This window comes from Muntiacus reevesi, chromosome 14 (genome assembly GCF_963930625.1).
Source record: "Muntiacus reevesi chromosome 14, mMunRee1.1, whole genome shotgun sequence".
Classification (NCBI taxonomy): domain Eukaryota; kingdom Metazoa; phylum Chordata; class Mammalia; order Artiodactyla; family Cervidae; genus Muntiacus; species Muntiacus reevesi.
Genome location: NC_089262.1, coordinates 18,107,053 through 18,115,903, shown reverse-complemented (window position 1 = coordinate 18,115,903; position 8,851 = coordinate 18,107,053). Strand labels below are relative to the sequence as shown.

Here is an 8,851-nt window from a genome sequence, read left to right as displayed (position 1 = left end):
GGTGGCCAAAATAGTGGAGTTTAAGCTTCAATATCAATCCTTCCAATAAATATTTGGGACTGATTTCCTTTAGGATTGACTGGTTTGATCTCCTTGCAGTCCAAGGAATTGGCATAAGAATGTGTAAATAAATCTAATGGAACAAACTGAAGAGTTCTGAACTAGAACCATATAAATATAAAATTGTGATATAATATTGGTGGCATCATAAACCAATGAGGAAAACTTGAACCATATAGTAGAAGGTATAGGAAACAGTCTCCTCTGGGGAATAAAAATGTTGAATCCTTACTTTATACCATATACAAGGCTTATATCCAGCTGGATTAAATATTTATATAAAAAGGCACCTATAATTTTATATGACTATAGTATATAGACTACAACAGTGATAAAAAATTCTCACCACAAGACCATCATGTGAATCCTTTATAATTGCTTGCCCCATTTTCTTCCATCCCAGATAATAATAACAATAATAATTGATGTCTACTTAGCATTTACTGTTTACTGCTCCTGCTACTACCACTGGCGCTTCCCAGGTGGCACAGTGGTAAAGAATCCGTCTGCCAAGTCAGGAGACACAGGAGCTGCGGATTCGGTCCCTGGGTTGGGAAGATTCCTTGGGGGAGGAAATGGCAACCCACTCCAATATTCCTGCCTGAGAAATCCCATGGACAGAGGGGCCTGGCGGGCTACAATCCATGGGATCACAAAGAGTCGGGCATGACTGAGCATGCATGCACATTATTACTACTGCTACTAATGATAATAACAATGTGACGTTATTGACCCTTACTTTAACTAGCATAAATGCTAAATTCATTACAAAAGCAGTATAGTAGGTACTATGAATGGAGAAGGAAATGGCAACCCACTCTAGTACTCCTGCCTGGAAAATTCCATGGATGGAGGAGCCTGGTAGGCTGCGGTCCATGGGGTCGCTACAAGTCAGACATGACCGAGCGACTTCACTTTCACTTTTCACTTTCATGTATTGAAGAGGGAAACGGCAACCCACTCCAGTGTTCTTGCCTGGGGAAGCCCGGGGACGGGGGAGCCTGGGGGCTGCCGTCTATGGGGTCGCACAGAGTTGGACATGACTGAAGTGACTTAGCAGCAGCAGGTACTATGAAAACTGGGTTTTGAGATATTCCATACCTGATAAGGAATACAAGACTAATAAATGTTAAACCTTTGAAATCTTTTAACTCTGAAACCTTGAAACTAACATATTAACTCTCTACTTAATCATCCCACAGTTACCTCTCACATGATTCTCCTTGAAGATATAACAGTTCCCTGATTATTTATCTTTTGGAGGATGTCACCAAGAGATGAAACATGTATTCCTCCTGGCTTATTTCTTCTTAAAATTCATTCCAAAGAGGAGGTGCTTAATTGAATCAAATGTATTGGTTCAATTAAGATATCTTGTCTCATTTCAAGAAACACATGTTTCTTATTTAACAAACACTCTAAATCAGTTATTCTTAACATCAAAGTTATTGGCTAGTCAAATTTGTTAATTTACTCAAAATGTACATTAAATATTCAAAGTCAAATGTATTTGAAATGTATTTTATCTTTCACTTCCAAGGCATATGTATTATACAAATATAATGCAAAATATTGTAGTCTGTAGGAGATAGACTTATTTGTTTTTAGTGGAGGCTCAAGCAAGTATATGATGCCCCCAAATTTAAGAATAAAAGAAAATGGCAATCCATACAAGCAAATCACTATTTATACTTTAAAAGCCAGTCAATCCTAAAGGAAATCAACCCTGGATATTCATTGTAAGGACTGATGCTGAAGCTGAAGCTCCAGTACTTTGACCACCTGGTGTAAAGAGCTAAGTCATTGGAAAAGACCCTGATTCTGGGAAAGACTGAAGGTGAAGGGAGAAGGGGATGGCAGAGGATGAGGTGGTTAGATAGCCTTGTCAACTCATTGAACGTGAGTTTGAGCAAATTCCAGAAGATTGTGAAGGATAAGGGAGCCTGGCATGCTGCAGTCCATGGGATCCCGAAGAGTCAGACACGACTTAACAACTGAACAACAATCTTTTCTATGGTTTTACAAAGAGTGTAAATCTGTGTTTAATGTTCTACATACCATCCTAGTATTCTGAGATCTTGACTCAAGAGTAGAAGTGTAACTGGGTACCACTCATTCTTTCTCAAAGCATAGAGGAAGTAATCATATTTATCAAAGGATTGGAATGTCAAAGCATTGTGTAAAATTTTAATTTTATGTCTTGATTTACTCTATAACTTATGCCCAATTACAACCATTATTATTTTTTGTTTTGTTTATTTTGTTTCGTTTGCTTGACCACAGTGAGATGCAAAATGCAAAACCTATCAGTCATCTCCACTGGTATAGATGCTTCATATTTGCTTGATGCTAATTATATTTTAATTACCATTTTATATAGATGTTTAATTATTAAAACATTTTTTGTATTTTTTGCGAGTTGCCTCAAATTCATTGTGTAAAGGGCAAAGCTGTAAATAGATTTCATTCAAAGACTGGCATTTATCTTGTCATTATCTGCCATTCCATTTCACCTGTTAACCTGTTTTACCAGCAGATCTTTAATAATTTTAATGATATATTTTAATGTCTCAAGCATTTAGTGTGAAACCAATGTACCAGTGTTTGAAACACACAGAAAAAGTGTTTCTATGTCGGTGTGAACATGTTAAAGGGAAGTGCAATAGATCTTTCAGTCCCAAATTAAACTAAAGGCTCCAAAAATGTTATTAGGTTCTCTGATACAGTACTGTTGAAATCTTTACCATCTTATTCATAAATTTCCTACCTATTCTGACCTCAAATAGACTTTCATTCTGGTTCTGAACGTCTTTCAAGAGGATAGCACTAATCCAGTAGAGATTATCATATGCCAGATAACACAAAGGAGCAGTGTCTGGTTATGGTGAGAAAAATAGGATATCGAGAGGAACAGAATCACGCTGAATAAGGAAATGATTCAAGCTGTAGTCAGAACTGTGTCAGGCTGTAGTGAGGAACATTGTCAAGCTATAGAGAGGAATAGAGTCAGGCTGTAGTGAGAAATAGCATCAGGCTGTATCGAGGGACACAGTCAGTCTGTAGGGATGACAGCGTCAGTCTGTATTGAGGGACAGAGCCAGGCCATAGTGAGGAACAGGTAACAGTAACAGGTTCGTGGTTTAAGAGTGGAGCAGATTCAGGCCTCTTAAGAGCTGAATTGGAAGGTGGAATCAAGAATGTGAGAAGAGAACTCACCCTATCACTGCTCATGACTAGAAGCTTGTATAATGAGCCTCTGATGAGCTATATACTCAGACAAGCAAAGGCCATGTTTTCCACTGTCAGTCACTTTCATTGGTATGTTGATCAAGGTCATCAGCTCTCATATAGAGCGTATCCCTCAGACTTAATATGCCTCTGAAGTTTTCCTGAATGATTTGATAGTTTGGTTCCTACTAGAGGCGCCTCTGGAGTTGATTCAGATTGGGAGAAAATAATAGCAAATGAAGAAACAGATAAAGGATTAATCTCAAAAATATACAAGCAACTCCTGAAGTTCAATGCCAGAAAAATAAATGACCTAATCAAAAAATGGGCCAAAGAACTGAACAGACTTTTCTCCAAAGAAGACATACAGATGGCTAACAAACACATGAAAAGATGCTCAACATCACTCATTATTAGAGAAATGCAAATCAAAACCACAATGAGGTACCATTACATGCCAGTCAGGATGGCTGCTATCCAAAAGTCTACAAACAATAAATGCTGGAGAGGGTGTGGAGAAAAGGGAACCCTCTTACACTGTTGGTGGGAATGCAAACTAGTACAGCCACTATGGAAAACAGTGTGGAGATTTCTTAAAAAACTGGAAATAGAACTGCCATATGACCCAGCAGTCCCACTTCTGGGCATACACACCGAGGAAAACAGATCTGAAAGAGACACGTGCACCCCAATGTTCATCACAGCACTGTTTATAATAGCCAGGACGTGAAAGCAACCTAGATGCCCATCAGCAGATGAATGGATAAGGAAGCTGTGGTACATATACACCATGGAATATTACTCAGCTGTTAAAAAGAATTCATTTGATTCTTACTGGTGATTTTAAATGTTCATTGTTGACAACTGAGGCTGGGCTGCATTTAAGTGTGCTCCCAGATATGTCTGCCTGCAATGCAAGAGAACTCGGGTTCAACCCCTGGGACAGGACAATCCCCTGGAAAAGGGAATGGCAAACCACTCCAGTCTTCTTGACTGGGAAATCCTATGGACAGAAGAACCTGGAAGACTAGAGTCTATGGGGTGCAAAGAGTTGGACATGACTGAAAGGCTAATACTTTTTCATTTTTCCAGATCTCAGGTTGCACATAACCATAACACCCTGACAGATATTTTTTTTCCCTCTTTTTTGCAGTTGCTCAAAATTTTTATACATAACTTAAGTCTTTTTCCTTAATAGTTTTATCTGATTTTCTCTCTTATGAGCCTAAGAGTCTTATTTTTGTATAAAATGTGATAACCAATGTTTCCCCAATCCCAAACATTTAACTTATGAAGATAGATTATTGTTTCAAAATGTAGTTATTTTGTTGGGATAAACATATTAAAAGTTGTTGGACTAATGTAGAACTTCATGCTATCATGTATGATTTATGTCTCTTAAAAGGGCTTCCCAGGTGGCACCAGTGATAAAAAAAACCCACCTGCCGATGCAGGAGACATAAAAGGCTTGGGTTCGATCCCTGGGTTGGGAGGATCCCCTGGAGGAGGGCGTGGCAACCCACTCCAGTATTCTTGCCTGAAGAATTCCATGGACAGGGGAGTGTAGCGGGCTACAGTACACAGTGTCCAAAGAGTCAGACACGACTGAAGCAGCTTAGCACAGCTCACACATACCTCATCAAACCATGCCTGGTGCAAAGGATTCAGTAGTGACTAGCTATGATGAGGAGGAGGGGGGTTATTATGATTACTACATTGACCCTTAATTTATACTGACATGTAATTATGATTCTGACATTTTCAAGCTTATTCTGCATGTTTTTCTTTTTTCTCAACTCTAAATATTTTATTGTATAGTTACACCCTAAATTGTGCTTTTTCCACTATATACTTTTAACTTGAGGACATCTGTAAAATTAGCACATTACAGAAATCCTGAAAGAAATTCTACTAACTATAAACTATTTAAATATTGCTTATACAAAATATTTAAAGGTCGGGGGGGCGGGCAAAAGCTTCTTTGCAAAACAGAAAATGGATGTAGGAAACTTATGGTTACCAGGGGATACCGGGGAGAGGGGTGCATTGGGGGTGGACACTGGCATATGCACACTACTGTACAAAGACAGGTAGAGTAGGAAGTGGCAACCCACTCCAGTACTCTTGCCTGAAGAATCCCATGGACAGAGGAGCCTGGCAAGCTACAGTCCATGGGTTTGCAAAGAGCTGGACAGGACTGAAGCAATTTAGCGTACTTAAAATGTGTAACTAAAACCTGCTGTATAGCACAGGGAACTCTACTCAACACTGTGTAATGGTCTATATGGCAAAAGAACAAGTGGATATATGTATAACTCATTCACTCTGCTATACACCTGAAACTAACACAACATTGTAAATCAACTATACTCCAATAAATGTATAAGACAGTATTAAAGGAAGGCCAGTACCATATAGACAGCATACACTTAAATATAAGAGATGAATGTTTAACATACAGAGTAATGTTTTTTATTCACTGATAAGCTGAAGGTCCATTTCAAGATGTTTCTTTCTTTAGTATGCTTAATTTGTTTTATTAGCAAGCAGAGCCCTATAAAGGATGGCATCATCTAGTCCTCAGACTCAGATTCATCTTCATCTTGACTAATCTGGAATTAACGAAGCTCATAAGTCTTCTTGTCAGATGCAATCACACGAAGCCAATCACAAAGATTGTTCTTTTTAAGGTATTTCTTGGTAAGGTACTTCAAATAGCTTTTAGAGAATTGTTTCTCAGAAACGACTATGATTTTATTCTTGAAGTGTTCAATGTGAATGACATTCCCAAGATTTCCAGTCTTTCCAAACTTTAATCTCCCGCAGAAACTGTTCAACATTTCCAGAATCAAAAATTCCATCTACTGGATGAGTAAGCTCCAAATTAAAATTCCAGGTTGACTTCTTAGGCTTCTTGTCTTTCTTCTGCGCCATCTTGAAGGCTTGCCATGTGATCAGACCCTTTGTTTTTTTTTAAAGTTGACTTTTTCTTGTAATTTAGTGCTACCTGGAATTTGATGAGTATGTTTCATCAACTTAATTGCAAGTTAGGAAAAGCAGTAGGTACAATGAGCATTAAATGTGTGTACTTTGAGAAGACACATGTCTACTTCCTTTCTCAGGTTACAATTGAAGTATTATTAGCATCTGTGATATGTCTATCACCTGATATATTCAAAACAACATGGGATAATACTAAAGCTTTAGTGAAATCAAATGGATTTGCTTATACTAGGTAAGGATATAAATAATCATTAATATAGCTAATTCAGAAATTAAAATTCAGGCATTAAATATTTAGGCAATTAATTATATTAAATGAATAAACATTTTGACAGCTTATCCATTAAAATAGCTTGTTCAGTTCTTTTACATTTGAGGTGAGGAAACTGAGCCTTCAGTGGGTTAAGTTACTTATCTTAGTTTACGTGAGTTATGAGGGACAGAGTCAAGTCTCCAATCAGGAAATTTTTAAGCAAAATCCAGTTCTTCTTTCTACAACAAACTTCTTTATTGTGTTCATTATTTCCCTCTGAGGGTGTGTGTGTGTGTGTGTGTGTGTGTGTGTGAATGATGGTGGCAGTGAGTAATGCATATTACATGTTTTTATAAAACTATTGTACCTAACACAAAACTTTAATTCAGACACCAACATGGTCAAAATCTTTGCTAAATTTTTCTTTTTAATGTACTTCTAGCTCTTTCCCAAATACTGAACAGCCCTTTCCACCAACTTCCCATTGATTTCAAATATCAGAAAATATTTCCCATTGTTTTATTATTAAAAAACACATTGCTATAATGTCTTATGATTCCTGTTTTCAGTCTGCAAAGCTCCTCTGGATTGTTTGCAAGAGATATTATCAATGGAATTTTAGAAGCAGCAAGCTGACATTAATTCTGTATAAGTATATGCAGTAATCTCATGGTTAAGATTATACTAGAAAGGCAATGTAAAAAGTAAAAAGAAAAACTAAATTTTTTTTCTTAGTTTCATGACTATAACTTATTTCAAGTGAGCATATCAGGGAAGTTTACTTTCCATAAACTACTCTCAGATATCTGTGCCTGAGAACTTTGATGATAAGAACTTAGCAGTATAGATACATATCCTCTGAGCTCTCAGATGGGACGACTGCAGTAAAAAGATCAAATATAGCCCAATAGAAGTGAGTCTCAATATGCAATTTCACACAATATGCAATTTCAAATTAGTTAACCTGTAATATTGTTTTCTTCTTCACTTCTACCAAGAAGCTGATTTGGGATTCATTTATATTCAGTAAACAAAATGAAATCTCTTGCTGTCACTGCTCCTAGCCTCAAAGACTAGAGGAATGCGGCAGAGATTAATGGTCATGATTAACTCCCTACAGGTTGTGGTTTCATGCCCCAGTGATTATTCTGTCATTATTCTGCATGAGATGCAGCTAGAGCCACATATGCTTTCAGCCACAAAGCCAGACAAGACCAAAAGGTCAAGCTACTTAGTAGCTTGATATTCTCTCATTCTGGCATGTATACTCACAGCAAAAAACCATTGGGATTATATAATTACCGTATTAACACGGATATATTAAGTTATGTGGTAGGGTCTATTGTGAAGTATAATAGATTAAAATTAAGGAAAGAACCATTTCCTTTACAGCATTCAGTTGTCTAGTGTATTCACAGGATGAATATACTAGACAAGTGGATTTGATCAATTCAATCAGGAGTAGTTTTTTTTTAATTGAAAAATAATTTCTTTACAGCATTTTGCTGTTTTCTGTCAACCTCAACATGAATCACCCATAGGTATACATATATCCCCCTCCCTTTTGAAGCTGCCTCCCATCTCCCACCCCATCCCACTCCTCTAGGTTGGTACAGAGTCCCTGTTTGAGTTTCCTGAGCCATGCACCAAATACCATTGGCTATCTAATTTACTCAGGAGTAAAAGTTTTGAAACAAGCTCTCACCCCCACACCTCGTCTCATTCTCGATCATTCTATTTTGTGAATTGCAGATTTTGAATTTCCGCCAATTTCTCACATTCCCACTTATTCTATATTTTAGGAAAATGGTAACTTAAGTCTGTAAGTATCTCTGCACTTCTCTCTGTTGGCAGGTCAAGCCATAACTTTGAGTTTATCATTCAAAAGAGTAGGTGCTTTTCCTATTACAAAATAGAATGGCCCTCAAATTAAATTCTCTAAAATGCAAAGAGAAGGTTAATTTCTGTGCTACATTGGGACATAATTTAAAATAAGCCTGTTCCTAAACCTTTGCAAATTCCCCAAATGGATTTTCACTAAATATTTCATATTTCTCCTAGGTATGGAATATGGATTTAGGGTAGCACACCTTTAAGTTGCTATAGTCAAATGTTGCCAGATTTTGATGCCACAGAAGAGTAAATAGTATTTCACAAAACTAGGAACTCTGAGCAAATTTTCTCAAATGCTTTTATTGCTAAAATTTGGCTTTTTTCCTCAGAAGTTTTCCCATACATTGAAAAGGGTATGTGGCATTGGTTTCATTTTACCTGTTGGCTCTGGTGCTAGTTTAATTCTGGATGCTT

General features: G+C 37.2%; 1 pseudogene; it reads right to left on the bottom strand.

Annotated features, from left to right (window-relative positions):
* Positions 1 to 5,861: 5,861 nt before the first annotated feature.
* On the bottom strand, positions 5,862 to 6,222 carry LOC136146744 (ribosomal protein eL22-like; annotated as a pseudogene).
* Between the last annotated feature and the right edge of the window lie 2,629 nt (positions 6,223 to 8,851).